Source organism: Mesocricetus auratus, unplaced genomic scaffold, assembly GCF_017639785.1.
Source record: "Mesocricetus auratus isolate SY011 unplaced genomic scaffold, BCM_Maur_2.0 Super-Scaffold_100006, whole genome shotgun sequence".
Lineage (NCBI taxonomy): Eukaryota > Metazoa > Chordata > Mammalia > Rodentia > Cricetidae > Mesocricetus > Mesocricetus auratus.
Genome location: NW_024429190.1, coordinates 64338654 through 64356586, shown reverse-complemented (window position 1 = coordinate 64356586; position 17933 = coordinate 64338654). Strand labels below are relative to the sequence as shown.

At 39.5% G+C, this 17933-nt stretch overlaps 1 pseudogene; it reads left to right on the top strand.

The window, feature by feature from the left end:
* Nucleotides 1–10708: 10708 nt before the first annotated feature.
* LOC101844183 lies at nucleotides 10709–11041 on the top strand (annotated as a pseudogene).
* The last annotated feature ends 6892 nt before the right edge of the window (nucleotides 11042–17933 follow it).

Genomic DNA, 17933 nt, shown 5'->3' with positions numbered 1-17933 from the left:
TCCTTAATCTCCCTCAAGGAAAAAATAAATAGAGCAATTAAAGACTTCCTAGAATTCAATGAAAATGAAGATACAACATACCCAAAATTGTCAGACACTTTGAAAGCATTACTAAGAGGAAAGTTCATAACACTAAGTGCTCATATGAAGAAACTAGAGAATAGTCATACTGGCGAAATAACAGCACAACTGAAAGCTCTAGAACAAAAAGAAGCAAACACACCCCGGATGTGTAGACTCCAGGAAATAATCAAATTGAGGGCTGAAATCAATAAAGGAGAATCTAGAAAGACAATGCTAAGAATCACTGTAATGAAGAGTTGGATCTTTGAGAAAATCAACAGGATAGACAAACATTTATCCAAGCTTACCAAAAGGCAGAGAGAAGATTCAAATTAGCAAAATCAGAAATGAAGCAGGGCACATAACAACAGACACTGAGGAAATCCAGAGAATCCTCAGGTCATACTTTGAAAACCTTTACTCACAAAATTCGAAAATTTAAAGGACATGGAAAATTTTCTGGATAGATATCACTTACCAAAATTAAATCAAGAACAGATAAACAATCTAAACAGACCCATAAACCCCAATCAGCCAATAGAAGTCTCCCAACCAAAAAGAGTCAAAGCATTGCTTACTTAAGCGCAGAATTCTACCAGAAATTCAAAGAAGTGTTAATTCTCATACCCCTCAAAATGTTCCACACAATAGAAGCACAAGGTTCCTTGCCAATTTCTCTTTACGAGGCTACAATTATCTTGGGATCTAAGGCACACAAAGACACAATTAAGAAAGAGAACTTCAGACCAATTTGCCTCATGAACACTGATGCAAAAATACTCAATAAAAAACTAGCAAATCGAATCCATGAACAAATCAGAAAAATCATTCACAATGTTCAAGTAGGCTTCATCCCAGGGATCAGGGATGGTCAAACATGCAAAAATCTGTGAATATAATCCACCATATAAACAAACTGCAAAAGAAAATCCACTTGATCATCTCACTTGATGCTGAAAAAGCCTTTGATGAAATGCAAAACCATTTCATGATAAAGGTCCAAGAGATATGGGTTAAGAGGAACATAACAGCAATATACAATGAACCAACTGCTAACATCTAACTAGATGGAGATAAACTCAATGCAATCCCTCTAAAATCAGGAACAATACAACCCTTCCACTCTGTCCATATCTCTTCAATATTGCATTTGAAGTTTTAGCTAGAACAACAAGATATGAAAAGGAGATCAAGGGAATACAAATTGGAAAGGAAGAAGTCAAGAATTCACTATTTGCAGGTGATATGATAGTTTACATTGTTGGGGTACCCCAAATTGAGGAGGGATCCCCAAGCTGGATTTGTCACCCCAAGAATCAAGAGTCCACGCACCAATTGATGCAACATGCAAGAGGCTTTAATTAGGCATCTGCAGATGGGCCTCTCGGTCAGCTTTTAGACTGATTGGCCCCGAGGTTCAGTTACAATCAGCTTTTAAAGACAAAAACCACAAGCTTTTGGGAGGGGTCCCTATCTCGTGACGGGGGAAGAGGGTACGAAACTGCTGACCAAGGGAAGTAGATGTCTTCCTGACCTACAATGTTGTAAATTCCTCAAACCTTGGCATGAGTTAATTATCTCTCCCTAAGTAAGTAGTGTTATCTCCTTGTTTCCCACTAATCTTGTTTGCCCATCTCTGACGCTCTGGTCAGTTCTTCACAGATGGCAGCCCATAATTGGCCTTTTGTGGATTTACAGCCCTTCTGCAATTAAGGTTGCTAAACCATACATTCCATTCTGTGGTATGGCCGGTTCCTGAGATGGGGTCCTTTGTTCACTTCCCAAGTTCTCTAGTGGGGTGCCCTCCCTGTTTAAGCTTATATTTTATTTCTATAAATTCGGGGTCTTTCAACATAAGTGACCTGGAAAACTCTACCAAGGTATTATGACAGCTGATAAACACCTTCAGCAAAATGGCTGAATACAAGATTACCTCAAAAAAAATCTTTATCCCTACTATATACAGATGATAAATGGCTGAGAATATAGTCAGGGAAGCATAACCCTTTACAGTAGTCACAAACAGCATAGAATATCTTGGGGTTACACTCACCAAACAAGTGAAAGATCTGTATAGCAAGAACTTAGAGGCTTTACAGAAAGAAATTATAAAACATACTAGAAAGCAGAAAGATCTCACATGCTCATAGATAGGTAGGATCCACATAGTAAAAATAGCAATCTTGCCAAAAGCAATCTACAGAATCAATGCAATCCCCATCAAAATACTGGCACAATTCTTCACAAATTGTAGTGATCAGTCCCCCATTTTAGCAGCCATTACAGGCTAACATGTGCTTGCATGACCATGCAGCTGCTGTTCTGGTCACTAGGAGCTCATATCCCCTCCTCATTGCAAGGAGCCAATCAGAAGTTATCTGGCAGAGCTGTGCTTTATGACTCTGGGTGTGCTTTATAGACAGTGCACAACAGTCACGTGCAGAATATAGCAACTGCCCTGGGAGGGCCTATGGGCCATAACAACCAGTTAACCAATCAACACAGGGCAGGTTACCCAAACCTGGAAGCACACCAATCCTGAGACTGTCTCATACCCCAAGACATTCCCCTTATGCTGCCCTATAAGATCCCTGCCTTGAGTTTGCTTAGGGTCCTTCTCCAGCCATTCGCCATGGTGGCAGGGTGTAGGGCCTGAGCTAATTGGGTTAGCTGGTTAAGCATCTACAATAAAAGACTCTTTGCTTTTGCATTGAAATGGGTCTCTTGGTGATTTTGGGGTTCAGAATTTAGGCACAGCAAGACCTTCAAAGAACAATAATCAACTTTGTATGGAAAACAAAAGACCTAGAATAGCCCAAACTACTCTGTACAATAAAGGAACTTCCAGAGGCACCACCATCCCTGACCTTAAGCTCTATTATAGAGCTATAAACCTGAAAGCAGCTTGGTATTGGCACTAAAATAGACAGGTAGATCAATGGGATTGAATTGAAAATCCTGAAATTAACACACATGCTGCGCCCGCTGCGCAGCCTGTATCTGAGAATGAGCTGAGGGTGATTACAGAGACCAGAAGGCTCCTCAAAAAGGCTCTCTTTTATACCTACTCTTGCTGGTTATTACATACCCTGACACCAGAGGTAGGGGTGGGTGGGTCTGAAAGAGGTGGTTAGTCTTTGGAAAAGGTCCAGGTCAGGGCATTCCTGTGGGCAAGCCCTTTTCAGGAACTTATTTCCCCGGGAAACTGTATTGTTTGTAGTAAACATGTTTTTAGTAAACATTGCCTTAAAGCTGCCTACTCCCAGGCTGATGGGGAAGTGGGTCTCTGGCCAAGGTATCTTGTCCCCAGAATTCCTCCTTTTATAATTTCTAATGAGGTATTCCTGTCTTAGCTCAAGTAGGGTCACCCTCCCTTGCCCTGTCTTAGGTGGGAGGTCTCTTCCCCACAGGTTGCCCATCCCAGTCATCAAAGAACCTCAGGCTTAAATCATCTTTAATCAGACTTCATGGCTACCGGGATTGCCATGGGCTAAGCTGAGCAAGACTTGGTTATGGATCTCTTGCTCTGGAACAAGGCACATTTGAACTGAGCATAAAGCCAGAATGTCTACCGCCACTGCCACCATTTCCAGGACCCCCATTGACATAGTGCCTCTCCATCACGGTACCCATCCCCAGATCTGGGCCATAACATTCTACCAGCCTTCCTCTGTTACAAGGGTAACCCGCATGTGATTTACAGTTACAGTTTGATGGTCACAACATTAATAAAGTTTACAATCATCAGGAAAGCATTTAGAAAGTGCACTTGCACAGATATATTAGGTACAATTATGATGTTACACATGTAGCATTATAAAATATATGAACAAGAGGCTTGTTGCACTATCCACAGAGCACCTATTTGTTCCTGTGGTGATAATACAGTTTGGTGTTTTAACGTCAGCAGCCTCAGCTGAATATGCGACTTGAGCCAAAGTCTCCTTTTGGTCACATTAGGATAAGTTGCATTTCTCCAGGAAAATACACTGGCATAGACACGATTCCAAAAACAGGAACCACCAAGGCTGATGTTTCAAGTGACCATGTCCTGTTCAAATACTAAAAAGGGGCTTTTGCCACTCATCACAGTCCATACCAATGACCAAATGTTTCACATGGGTCCTTTTTTCCCCAAAGGGAAAAACTGGCAAAATGAATTCTGTTGATTCAAGACGTGTCAAGGGCAGATTGTTAATCTTCCAGTTCTGTTGTTGGCTTTGGGATGAAAACTCACAGGACTGGGAGGTTGATGCAGCAGTCCTGTTGAGAAACTGGAAATCTCGAACTGACTGTTTACTTTCTTTCTCAGGTGTGGATTCAATGACATTAAGGGTCAGGAACACTGCTTTAGGAGATCTCACTCAAACTGGCTTAGGCAGGCTCCCATGGTCGCAGGTCCAGCTTTTCTCTGCTCCATGCATCTCACCAAATGATCTGACAGCTGCTGAAACTTTTCCTGCAAGAAAACACAAACATGCCCTCCACCCCAAATTAGGGTCTTCTCCACTGTCTAGTACATTGATATCTCCATTTGACCTGAGCAGCAGTTGCTCAAGTTCCATTATGCCCGAATCTGTCTGAAGCCGATTGCTCACTGGCATTGACATTTTAAATTTTTAAATGAGGAGCGTATTATTTGATGAGTCATGTGGGGACTGGGGACATTACTCCCCCTGTTTTATTTTCTAAATTTTGTTGGAAATGTTGAAGCTGGACCATAACAGTAGAAGGATTTGTCTACTCTTCTTAGTTAACTACCTAGATAAATTGGGATCACTGTCTGGATTATTAGTAGATGCTCTTTAAAAAGGACATATCCATTAGGTATTTCCCAAAAACTTCTGAAAATGACTCAAAGATTGTAAACTATACTGTATCCCAAATAACTTTTGAAAATTATATGAAATCTGTGAGCTGCCTTTCCCAATCTAAGCGGTAGATCTCTCACTAGTTGACAAGGCCTCATTTCCATCTAAACTTTTCTGTTAAGACATTAACCTACTAGCTGGATGTTCCTTTTGGCTATATCTAAAGCAATTTAGGTAGCTTTTTAACTATTTTTGAAGGGATTTAAGTATCCTTTTAATCATATAAGCAGTACACACTCACGCATTCATAGAAAATATTTTCAACAAAAACATAGAAGAATATTTCCCTATCCTAAAGAAGGGGACATCTGTCAAAGTACAGGAAACATACAGAACACCCAATATTGGATCACATAGTCAACAAATTTAAATGTACAGAACAAAGAAAGACTTAAAAGCTGCATAAGAAAAATACCAAGTAACATATACAGCAGATCTGTTTGAATCACACCTGACTTCTCAATGGAGACTCTAAAAGCCTGAAAGTCTGAGAGAGATTTGCTGCCACTCCAGACTCCTATATCCACCAAAGTTTCAATAACATAACAACAGACACCAAGGAAATCCAAAGAATCATAAGGAAATATTTCTACAAACAACTGGAAGAAGTAGAGGGAGGACAAATTGTACTTGGATAAATAAATAAATACTTGCACCAACCCCACAAAAATAAAGAAAAAACCCAAACCAAAACAAACCATCAGGCAATAAAGCAAGCAAGCAAACAAAGAAACAAAAAACCGTATTCTCACCATATTGGAAAATCTGAAAGAAATGGATGATTTTCTTGATAAGCTTTCATCGTGACCAAAAGAGCAATTTAAAGAAACATACCACCCCACATGAAATGGAAACTGTCATCTAAAATCTTGTAGCCAAAAAAAAATTAAATTCACATACAAATGGATGGAACTAGAAAAAAATTGTCATGAGTTAAAGCTCATGGAACTCGAATGTAGAGGAGGAAGAAAGAGTGCAAGAGCCAGGAAGGATGTATGACACCAAGAGAACCAGGTCATCAGAGTCAACTGAGAAGACTCTTAGTAACTCAGAGACTGAAGCTGCAAGTACATGGCCAACACAAAGCTTCACCACTTCCTCTGCACATATGTATTATAGCTTTCAGATTAGTATTTTTAAAGGACTTTTGGTTGTGTGAACAGGTAGGTATCTCATTCTTTTGCCTGTAGACTGAGTTAGAGACTGAAATACAATCTCAAATGTATAAAATGATTCTAGTATGTATTTTTCAGTCTTATTGGTATAATAGAGTGAGATTATCAATGTGGATGTCACTTTTGCAACTTCTGTGAACATATACAAATCCTAAAGATAAATCAATGATGAACAACACACTCAGCCAATTCTATAAAGAATAGATGATATCTACTGGTTCTTTGCATACTAGAGTATCCCATGGTTGTACTATTAAAAATGTGGGTTTTGTTTGGACTCCAAATATTTGGTGGACTTTAAGGATAGAGGTAAAAATGTACTTATTCATATAGTACATTGGTTTTCTGCTTTTAACAAGGACCACAAAGAACAAAGCATAATACAACTTTGGCTTCTTGTAGTCGATAACAATGGAGGAAAAAACAAGTCTCTGTGTACACTCACAAGCCATTCCTTTGGTGGACAATTATCAGTTACCTCAACTATGGTATTATTTTTCTAAATATAAGCCACAAAAATCTTTCAGAGATTCAAGTAGAAAATCTCTACTTAATGATCTGGATAATCATCTTCCTAAGTTTATTATGTCTTCATGTACTTTTGTTTGCATTCTGCACTTATATTCTGTGGGATTTTTTCCCATTGGATTTATTTTGTTGAATTTAGAATGACCTTGACTTTTCCTCAAGCTGCTGAATCATGATGACACTACTCATAGTCTCACTCTGAGAAAGGAGATCAATTAAGTTTTGTTAAAAAGGTAATGATTAAACAGAAACACTTGGTTAGATAAGGTGAGACCTGGGAACGATTAATTAATAACAGTGAGCACTGTCTGAAGGCCAGAGGGACCTGGACACCTGTTGCAGACTCCAAGAGATCAGAGATGTCAGCCCAGACTATTTTCCCCACCAAAGCTCTCACTGATATAACAACAGACACTTAGGAAATCTGGAGAATCCTAAGAACATACTTAAAATCACCAACTGGCAAACTAGGCAATAGCAGAGAGACTACCTTAGTAGCCCCTCCCTGATGATGATTGATGACTACCTTATATGCTATCCTAGAAACTTCATCCAGTGACCAATGAAAACAGAGGCAGATACTCACAGCTAAACACTGAACTGAATTTTTATGGGACCCAGTGACAGAGATGGAGGAATGATAAGCAAAGAGGTCAAGACCATGCTGATGAAATCCATAAAGACAGCTGCCAGACAAGGGGGAGCTCTTGAACCCCAGACTGATGGCTGAGAGACCAGCAGGGCACTGATCCAGACTCCCTGAATGTAATCTCAATGTTTACCATCGCATAGGATTGAACTTTGGGAGCTCATTCCACATGCAGGGGTGCTCTCTCAGCCTGGACACATGGGGAAGGTCCTAGGTCCTGCCCTGGATGAAATGACAGACTTTGGAGATTTTCCCATGTAGGGCCTCACCCTCCCTGGGGAATGGTGTGGGAACTGGGTGGGTGGCTGTGGGGGGTGTGGTGGAGGGACAAGAGAGGTGAGCTGGGAGAGGGAGCTGGGATTGCCATGTGATGAATGCATGTTTCTTTCTCATTTAAAAAAAACGTATATTGAGAAAAAACAAAATGTAAGGAGTGGAGGGAGGGGACACATTGTTTGGTTTTTACCATATGAGGCAACATCAAATAAATACGTAAGTAAACAAACAAATAAATTCATAATTGCAAAGCTTGCATCCCCTGCCATCTGCTCTAAACAAAACCAACTAATTAACCAACCAACCAACCTAACAAACAAACCAAAAACCACCTGCACTCTACTAAATTGGAAAATGTAAAAGAAATTAATAATTTTCTTGGTAGGTACCACTTGCCAAACTTACATTAAGATACGGTAAGTAATTTAAATCTTTAACACCTAGTGAAACAGAAGCAGTGGCTAAGAGTCTCCCAGCCTAAATGACATCATTAAATTTGCAGGCAAATGAATAGAACTAGTAAAAAATCATCTTGAGTTAGGTAATCTAGACTAAGAAAGAGAAATAACGCATGTATGTGCATATATATATATGTGTGTGTGTGTGTATATATATATATATATATATATATATATACCATTAAATAAATGGTAACCAACCTAAAATCCATAGATCCAGAGAGGTGAGGTTAGAAAATGGGATGGGGTGTTGACACTTGGATCTCCTTGGGAGGGGCAAATAGAATAAATGTATGGATAGACTGGAGATGGCACCAGGGGGCCAGGAGGTTCAGATGAGGAGGGGTAGTGGACATAGGGTTGAGGGAAGTTCATGGAGAGGCAGATAGAATTGAAGGCCATTTGAAGAATGATATAGAAACCTATTGCTGTAGAAATTCCCTAAAATATGAAGGTGGTTCAAATGAAGTCTCCTAAGAATGGAAGTGACTAAGTCCAAGCTGGTCATCTTTTGTCACCAAAGGAAGGTCCTAGTGTCTTACATGGGTTGCATTAAATTGAGTTGTTGGCCAGAGGTGTCCCATGGAAATGTCCAGACAATCTAGACCATTGCTTAGACAATGAGTTGCTCTCTCCAAACTGACTGCAGAGTTCCATTGCTGAGGACAATGCCCACACACCTCATTGACCTGGAGTACACAAACTGGGCTAACATGGAACATTTATCCCTCTGTTCTAATGTCTTTGGTGTGAGAATATTCTTTGCAGGTTACCAAAAGAAAAATATGAATAGCAACCTAGTCACAAAACCTTTGACCTACAAACCATTCTGCTTGCAACATATGCTAGGGCAATGTTGGTTCAGAACTTATGGTTGTAGCCAATGAATGTTTGCTTTGATTTAGGGTACATTCCAAAAAGTTTGATTTGACTGGAGGTCATTCCATAAGACAGTTTTAATGACCAAGAGTCAGAGACTTGATAGCCCAGAGACCTAAGGTGATACCAAACAGTATTGTCTAAAGAAAAATAAGTATCAATAAAATATCTCTTAATAATATTGTGCTATTCTCATAGGTCAGTGCCTGTAGTCACCATCAGAGATGCTTCCTTCTGCAGCAGACAGGAACAGACACAGGGATCCACAGCCAGATGGAGGTGAATGAGGGAACAAGGGAGAGGGAGAGTGAAGGAATAAGAAATAGAACAAGTCCTTGAAACAGGGAGTCCTAAATAGGATGTCTCCATTAAATCCCTCCACATAGAGCTCAGGGAACTCCGAGGGAGAGGAGGAGGAAAGAGTGCAAGAGCCAGAGAGGATGGAGGACACCAAGAGAACAAGTTCCTCTGAGTCAACTGAGCAAGGTTCATATGAACTCACAGAGATTGAAGTTCCAAGTACCAGACCAACATAGACTTTACAGCTTTCAGATTAGTATTTTTATAGGACCTGTGGTTGTGTGAACAGGTAGGTCTTTATTGTGCCTGTAGACTGAGTTACAGACAAAGATGCAGTCCCAAAATGTGTAAAATGATTTTCAATGTCATGAGCCAAAAGAAAACGACTCAGTGAAAATAAAGACTGTCAATAATAGCTCAGTGCAATAACAAGATCAAAGTGACTGTAATTCTATTTTCATAACATTCCACTAGATAACTCTGAGTGAATTAAAATGATTGAGGAAAGAAATTGTCATTTTATGCTATTTAGGCAAATTGAGTATACACTGCCAAGTAGAATAATTCGTCTTTCAAAGACACAGAGGTTATATGAGAATACATGCATTGTTTTCAGGGGTGCATTATCAAGATATATTTTGCATAATTAACCACTGGGAAGATCATAAAAGAAACCTTGAAAATTTTAACATGATATAAATATGTAAGGAAATAAATTCAAGTGATTGATGGGAAGAAAGAGTGGGATTATACATATTTTTCAGTCTCCTTGGTATAATCAATATGGATGCCACCCTTTGCCACTTGTGAGACTATATACACATTCAACTGAAAATTCAACAATGAATAGCTCACTCAGCCAACTCCCTGAAGAACAGATGATATCTACTGTTTCTTAGCCTAGTAGAGTGTTCCATGATTGTATTATTAAGACAGCAGGTATTTTTAGGAATTCAAATGATTGATGAACTTTAAGGATAGAAGTATTAATGTACTTATTCATAGAGTACATTGGTTTCTGCTTTTAACAAGGACCAGAAAGAACAAAGCATAATAGAATTTTGGCTTCTTGTAGTCAATAAGAATGGAATAAAAATAAGTGTCTTTGTACATTCACAAGCCATTGCTTTTTCGAAATCTCAAATTACCCTCATAAACTGGAGCTTCACCTACATATTTAGTATCTGTTTGCTACAAGATTTTTAAACTTTACTTGAGGATCTCAAGGAAAACCAGCAAAATTATTGCAGGGACACTTCATGTGACAGGAAACTAAACTCTAGTTTCCAAGTACTCCAGATTAAAGTTCAGCTGGGGTAAATTATCTTCATATCCCGTATGAAGGCAGCCACCTGGATTGCATTGTTCCTAGGTCATGCTCTGTGCTAGCTGCAGCCACCTTCCCGCCTGACTCCTCCTCCGTGGAGCACTCCTGCAGCTCTCTCGCCAGAATCCTCGAACTCGGTTTCTCTCCTCCCTCGCTGCAGCGCATCACCAGCGTGCCCCACCATGTCAGACGTGGCCGGGGACTTCAGCTCTGAGATCACCACCAAGGAATTGAAGAAGAAGGAAGTTGTGGAGGAGGCAGAGAATGGAAGAGACGCATCTGCCAATGGGAATGCCCAAAGTGAGGAAAATGGGGAGCAGGAGGCTGATCATGAGGTAAATGAAAAAGAGGAACAAGGTGGGAAGGAAGAGGAGGAGGAGGAGGAAGGTGATCTTGAGGAATAGGATGGAGATGACTATGAGGAAGCTGAGGCTCCTACGGGCAAGCGAGTAGCTGAAGATGATGAGGATGTTGATGTTGACACCAAGAAGCAGAAGACCGATGAGGATGACTAGCCTACAGAAAGGAAAAGCTAAACTTAAGGCCACTGTGACCTATTCACCCTCCACTTCCCGTCTCAGAATTTAAACGTGGTCACCTTCGAGTAGAGGAGCAGGCTCTGCCTGCCCATAGCGGGCAGTGCCACCCAAAGATGACCTGTGCTCTCGACCACCGCATCAAAACCACAACATGAATTTGCAACAGGGGAGGAAAAAAGAACCAAAACTTCCAAGGCCCTGCATTTCTTTCTTAAAAACACTTTAAAAGAAAAATTTGTTTGTAGTTTTTATTTTTTATATTTTTGTATAAAATTTTATACTTTTATATTTTTGTACATATTGTTAGGGGTCAACCGTTTTCAATGATAAGGGGTGACCAAACCAGCCTTCAGTGTGTTCTCTGTCCTGCTTCTGACTTACTTGTGGTGTGACCATGCTCATTATAATCTCAAAGGAGAAAAAAACTACAATTTATGCTGGAGAGGATGTGGTAAAAGGGGAACACTCCTCCATTGCTGGTGGGAGTGCCAACTGGTTCAGCCACTTTGGAAATCAGTATGGAGATTCCTCAGAAAAATGGGAATAAACCTACCACAAGACCCAGCAACTCCACTCTTAGGCATATATCCAAAAGATGCCCATTCATACAACAAAGATGTCTGTTCCACTATGTTCATAGCAGCATTATTTGTAATAGCCAGAAATTGGAAGCAACCTAGATGTCCCTCAACCTAAGAGTGGATAGAGAAAATGTGGTACATTTACACAATGGAGTACTATTCAGCAGAAAAAAAACAATGGAATCATGAGATTCGCAGGCAAATGGATGACACTAGAAGAAACCATCCTGAGTGAGGTAACACAGTCACAAAAAGAGAAACATGGCATGTACTCTCTCATATATGGATTTTAGACATAGATCTGGGGAGTGCCAGCCTACAATCCCATGGCCAGAGAGTCTGGGAAACAGAAACTTCATTCAGTGGCTGATGGAAGAAGAGGCACACTCCCTTAGTTAAGTACTGAGCTGAACTCAATAAAGCCAGTAACAGAGAGGGAGGACTGATGACCAAAGGGATTAAGATTGGTCTGGTTAAACCCTCAGAAACAGCTGACCTGACAAGGTTAACTCTTGAATCACAGGCATCAGCCTGGGAATCCAGCATGGGACTGATCAAGACCCCCTGAATCTGGGTGTCAGTGAGGAGGCCTAGGGAATCTATTGAGCCTTGGGCAGCAGATCAGTACCCATCCTGAGTATACACACAGACTTTGGATTCCCGTCCAACAATGTGAGGTGCACTCTCACCCTGAACTCTTGGGGAAGGGTCTAGGCCCTGCCCTATATGAAATGACAGACTATGGACACCCCCATGGAGGGCCTCACCCTCCCTGGGGAAATGAGGGGATAATGGGGGGTTGGGGAAAAGGCAAGGGAGGAGGGGACAGAAAGGGAAAGGGACCTGGAACTGACTTGTGAAGCAACCTTGTTTTGTATCTAAATTTAAACTGAAAAATAAATAAATAAATAAGTAAAGGAGAAAAACTTTGTAAAAAAAAACCAAAACATTAATAACAAAAAAATCTTATTCTGAGTATTCCAATAACTTTTTTTGTGTTTGTACCCAGGTGTACTATAGGTAGTTGGTTTGGGTGAGATGGTTAAAAAAAGCCAAAGATAAAATGATTTTTTTCTTTTCGTTTTTTGTCTATGAAGTTGCTGTTTTATTTATTTATTTATTTATTTTGGCCTCTTTGATGTATGGGTGAAACAATGTCCAAGAGTAAACCGGATTTTATTTAAAAAAAAAAGATAGTCACCTGGACCTTTTCTAGAATCAAGATTATTTCCACTGGGCTATCTCTTATCTACACATTCCTTCCTAAATGGCAGACATTTTCCTCTACTATGTTAGAGACATAGTCCAATGAATGATGTATGGTTATGTATGGTTCACCATAAGGCCAGGGACCACTCCATGTTCTCTTTTACATCTTCCTGTTTTCGGTTTTGGCAAATTCTAGAAGGGCTGATTCTTCTATTTTTCTCAATGAACACAATACAAAGGACTGAGATAGCTTACCTCTTCCCCCTTTCTCTGAAAAGTCTCCTAAATGGTAACTAAGCAATCCTAGTTCAGCCTTCTCAGAAAGAGGGAAGGGTTACCTGGGAAATTTAGATGCTACTACGTGTTATACTGCAGATATTTTTTCAGTATTGGCTAACAAAGTCATTAAATAAAACTTAATTTTTTTTCATTGAATGCCTAGATTCAAACAAGGTTCTAGAAAAATCAGTGACTGATGAGAGTTTTTTATTTTTTTGTGTGGTTTTGCTTACAGTAAAAATTAGATTTTGTTTACTCACCATGTTTATCTGTAATCACGATGTTTGTGCCACTGTTACTGTTATCAAAAACACATTCTGTAGAATCTGCTGTATTTATCTTTACTTTTAAACTGGCCAAGGCAATTCATAATACTTGATTTTACACAAAGGATCCTTCAAGCAATAGACCTTTCCAGACTTTAATAAACTCAGTAGATCATCGCCTTCCGTGGGGGTACTTTTTACTATTTGTGCAATCTGTGTAAGGGCTGATGCAATTGTGTTGGCCCTTTCTTGTGTTATGTTTCTGATCATTGATGGCAGAGGAAACACCACCACACCATGTTCCCCAGAGCTCTGTGAAGACTCTTCCATTTCCTGTCGATGCAGAAATTGTTTTAATATTGAAAATCAGCAGCAGATTAAACACCATTAAAATTGCTGTTAAAGTAGGAGAAAATTGAAGTATTATAGGAATGACAAGTACCATTGGTCAAGCACACATAAGAAAGCTATTGCTGTCTTAATCATCCCATGCTCATCTTTGAGCAACAAGTTTTCCAAATATTATCATCTGAAAAAGTTAAAATTGCAATATGTATATCATAAGATGTGACTGAAAAATTGTAATCCTCATTTACATTTTTTCTTAGACTATAGAAAAATATGATTGTCTCTCTTCTTCATTTACATCCTTCATTTACATTCCTGTGACTGGTGATTTTATATCAGTAAGTACAGTGGTATAAAACAATTTATTGCTGTGACATATTTGTATTTAAGTAACTTAATATAACTTTTTACCCTTGTTGTTTTAGGGCACTAAAGAATTCTGTTAAAACAATTAAAATGAGATATTTACATATGTAATTTATATAATAATTTTCTGAAATAGTTTTTAAAGAAGGCATTTCCACTAATTATAAAATTATGATACAGATTGATTATTCACAAAATCACTTTACTTTGTATAGTTCTGATATATATATACTATGTAGGGTTCTTGTATAAATATTGATGGGACACTTGATACAATTTCTAAACTTCTGATTTTTTTAAAGAAAAAAATCACAAGAACATTTGATAAGTGATGGAAAAACATATCATTCTGATAGATAAAAAATACACATTTTAACAATTATTTTCATCTATTGTGTTTGTGTAGCAATAAACATGAGAAGGACAGAAGACGAAAAAACAATCTTCAGTAGATTTCCCCTTCCACCATTGTGTTTATTTCCAAGGATGAAATTTAGGTTATCAGTCCTCTAGTCTAGTTCTTTGTCTGCTGATCTATCTTTGCAGACTAAATACAGAAAGTTTAATACAGCATAAGAAAAAGGTTATAATATATTGCATGTTAAAATCTTGTTTGTGAAACATAATAATAGCAGTTGCTATAACCAATTATGATCACTACTCTGTTGAACATTGTTTTTCTTGTCTTCTTTATCTTGTTCTAATACTAATAACTCTGCCTGTTTCTCTTAATTGAAATCAAGGACTCCTTCAAGTACAGGATAATATGTGTAAAGCTTACACACATACGGGATCAACTTTTGATCATGGAAAATTACTGTGTGTATTAGTTTAAATGACTAGCATTCAAAACATTGTTAGATATTAATCATTTAAAACTATTTCAGTGGCCAGTGAGTTTGTCCAGTTGCAGGATGCTTGTTACCACTTCTGATGACCTGAAGTTGATCCCTATAATCCATGTGCTGGAAGAAAGAACAAACTCCTGGAATTTGCCTCTAGCATTCTTACGTATGCCATGCTGTCTCTCTCCCCACATGCACACACACATAGTAGTGTATATGCACACATATACATCACACAAATTAAAAATATACAAATGAAATATATTTTAATGTTATGTCGTTGCTAGTGACATCAAATTCTTTGGATATCACATTATATGTCATTAAAAAAGATTACTCTATCCAATGCCTTGGGACTGCCTGGGGAGTGCCACTGAACCTCACCTCCTGGCAGGAGACACGCACCCCAGATTCCTGGTTTTCTTTTCTACCAATGCGACCAGCGGACCAGGTAAACCGGGCCCTGTATCCAGGCCTGCCTTCCAGGGCCTGGGGACTGCCTATGGACTGCTACAGAGTCTCCCCTCCTGGCAGGAGCCATGCACCCCAGATTACTGATTTCCTTTTCCACCAACGGGATCAGGTAAACGAGGTCCTGTATCCAGGTCTGCCTTCCAATGCCTGGGGACTGCCTGGTGACTGGCAGAGAGCCTCCCCTCCTGGTAGGAGCCACACACCCCAGATTCCTGGTCTTCTCTTCCACCAACAGGGTCAGAAGACCAGGACCAGGTAAACCAAGCCCTGTGTATGAGGAAACTTAGGACTGTGCCTTTAGTCATGTGGTGGCTACAGAGGCATATATGGATGTGGTAACAAAAGGGCAAACTGAGCTGCTAGCCACACCCACTTTAGGCATGACTAGAGATGGGGCAGTGAACTATGTCATTAGCCAGGCCCACTTTTGTGCTAGAGTTGTGTATAGAGGTTCTTATAAAAGACTGCAACAGAACCACATTTGCTCTTTTTTCAGTTTCCAGTTTGTTAGTGAAAGCTACTTGACTTATCTGGGTTGCCTGGTTTCTCTTGTAAGTAATTTCAACAATAAACAGTTACCTATACCCTCAACAAGTGTGTCTTTTATTGTTACAGCAACAGCCCTGTATCTGGGCCTGCCTTCCGGTGACTGGGGACTGCCTGGGGACTGTCACAGAGCCTCCTCTCCTGGCAGGAGTGATGTACCCCAGATTCCTGGTTTTCTCTTCCAACAAGGGACCAGCAATGGGACCAGGGTACCAGGTGATATGAGCCCTGCATATGGGCCTGCCTTCCAGTGCCTTGGGAATGCCTGGGGACTGCCAGAGAGCCTCTCCTCCTGGCAGGAGCATACACATCCCACTTTCCTCATCTTCTTCTCCACCCATGGGACCAGGACTAGGACCAGGAAGAGGAGAACTAACAGAATATTAGACTTGCTTGTACCCACCAAAAGGGAACTCTGGTTCCCTAACCACCAGACCAGTAAGGGGCTCTTTCTGCACCCACCAGAAGAAGGGATGGGAAAGAGACAATACAAAAACACACTCAGTAACATAAAAACAAATATGACACCACCAAATTCTAGAGACACCACACCAGCAAGACTCCAACATTCCAATGCAAATAAGGCAGAAGAGAATGACCTTAAAAACAACTCCATGAAAAATGATAGATGCCCTAAAAGAGGATATAGGAAAATACTTCAAAGAAAAAGAAGAAAAACAAATGAAAAGTGCAATAAGTGGAAGAAAAAGCAAACCAAAAATTTTAAAAATACAACAAATAGATGAAAAGACAAAGCAAAAATTGCAAGAAACAATTCAACCAGTGCAAGGGTTGAAAACTGAAATAGAGACAATTAAAAAAACACACTCTGAAGGAGGGATGGAAATAGAAAAGCTGGGCAAATGGCTAAGGACTATAGATGCAAGCAGAATACAAAAAATGGAAGAGACAATCTCAGGTGTAGAAAATACACTAGGCGAAATTGATTCATCCACCAAAGAAAATCTTAAGTCCAACAAATCCCTAACACAAAACATCCAGGAAATATGGGATACTGTGAAAAGACCAAACCTAAGAATCATAGGTATAGAACAACATGAAGAAACAGGAACAGAAAATATATTCCATAAAATCATAGAAGAAAACTTCCCCAACCTAAAGAAAGACATGTCAACAAAAGTACAAGAAGATTACAGAACACCAAATAAAGTGGACCACAAAAAGTCCCCTTGCCACATAATAATCAAGACCCTAAATATACAGAAAAAAGAAAGAATATTAAGATCAGCTAAGGAAAATGTTCAAGCAGCATATACAGGCAAACCTATCAGAATTACAACTGACTTCTCCATAGAAACTCTGAAAGCCAGAAGGTCCTGGATAGATATTCTACTAAAACTAAGAGACCACAGATGCCAGCCCAGACTACTACACCCACCAATGATTTAAATCACTATAGATGGATAAAACAAGATATCCCATGACAATACTAGATTCAAGTAAAACATATCCACTAACCCAGCCTTGCAGAAAGTTCTGGAAGAAAAACTCCAACCCAAGGAAGTTAACTACAACTAGAAAAACATAGGCATTAGATAATCCCAATTTACCAACAGCCAAAAGAAAAAAGGGGTGAAATTCCACACATAATTTCACCACTAAAAACCACTCCAAATCAAAGAAGAATGAGCAGTCAATGGTCATTAATATCCCTCAACTTAATGGTCTTTACTAGCACATAAAAAGACACAGACTAACAGAATGGATTCCAAGACAGAACCCATCCTCAGCCACAAAGACAGACATTACCTCAGAGTTAATGGTTGGGAAAAGATTTTCCAATAAAATGGACCCAAGAAACAAGCGGGGATAGTAATCTTAATATCTAACAAATTAGACTTTAATATAAAAATCAATCAAAAGAGATGAAGGAGGTCATTACATACTCATCACAGGAGAAATCCAACAAGAGGAAGTTTCAGTTCTGCACATC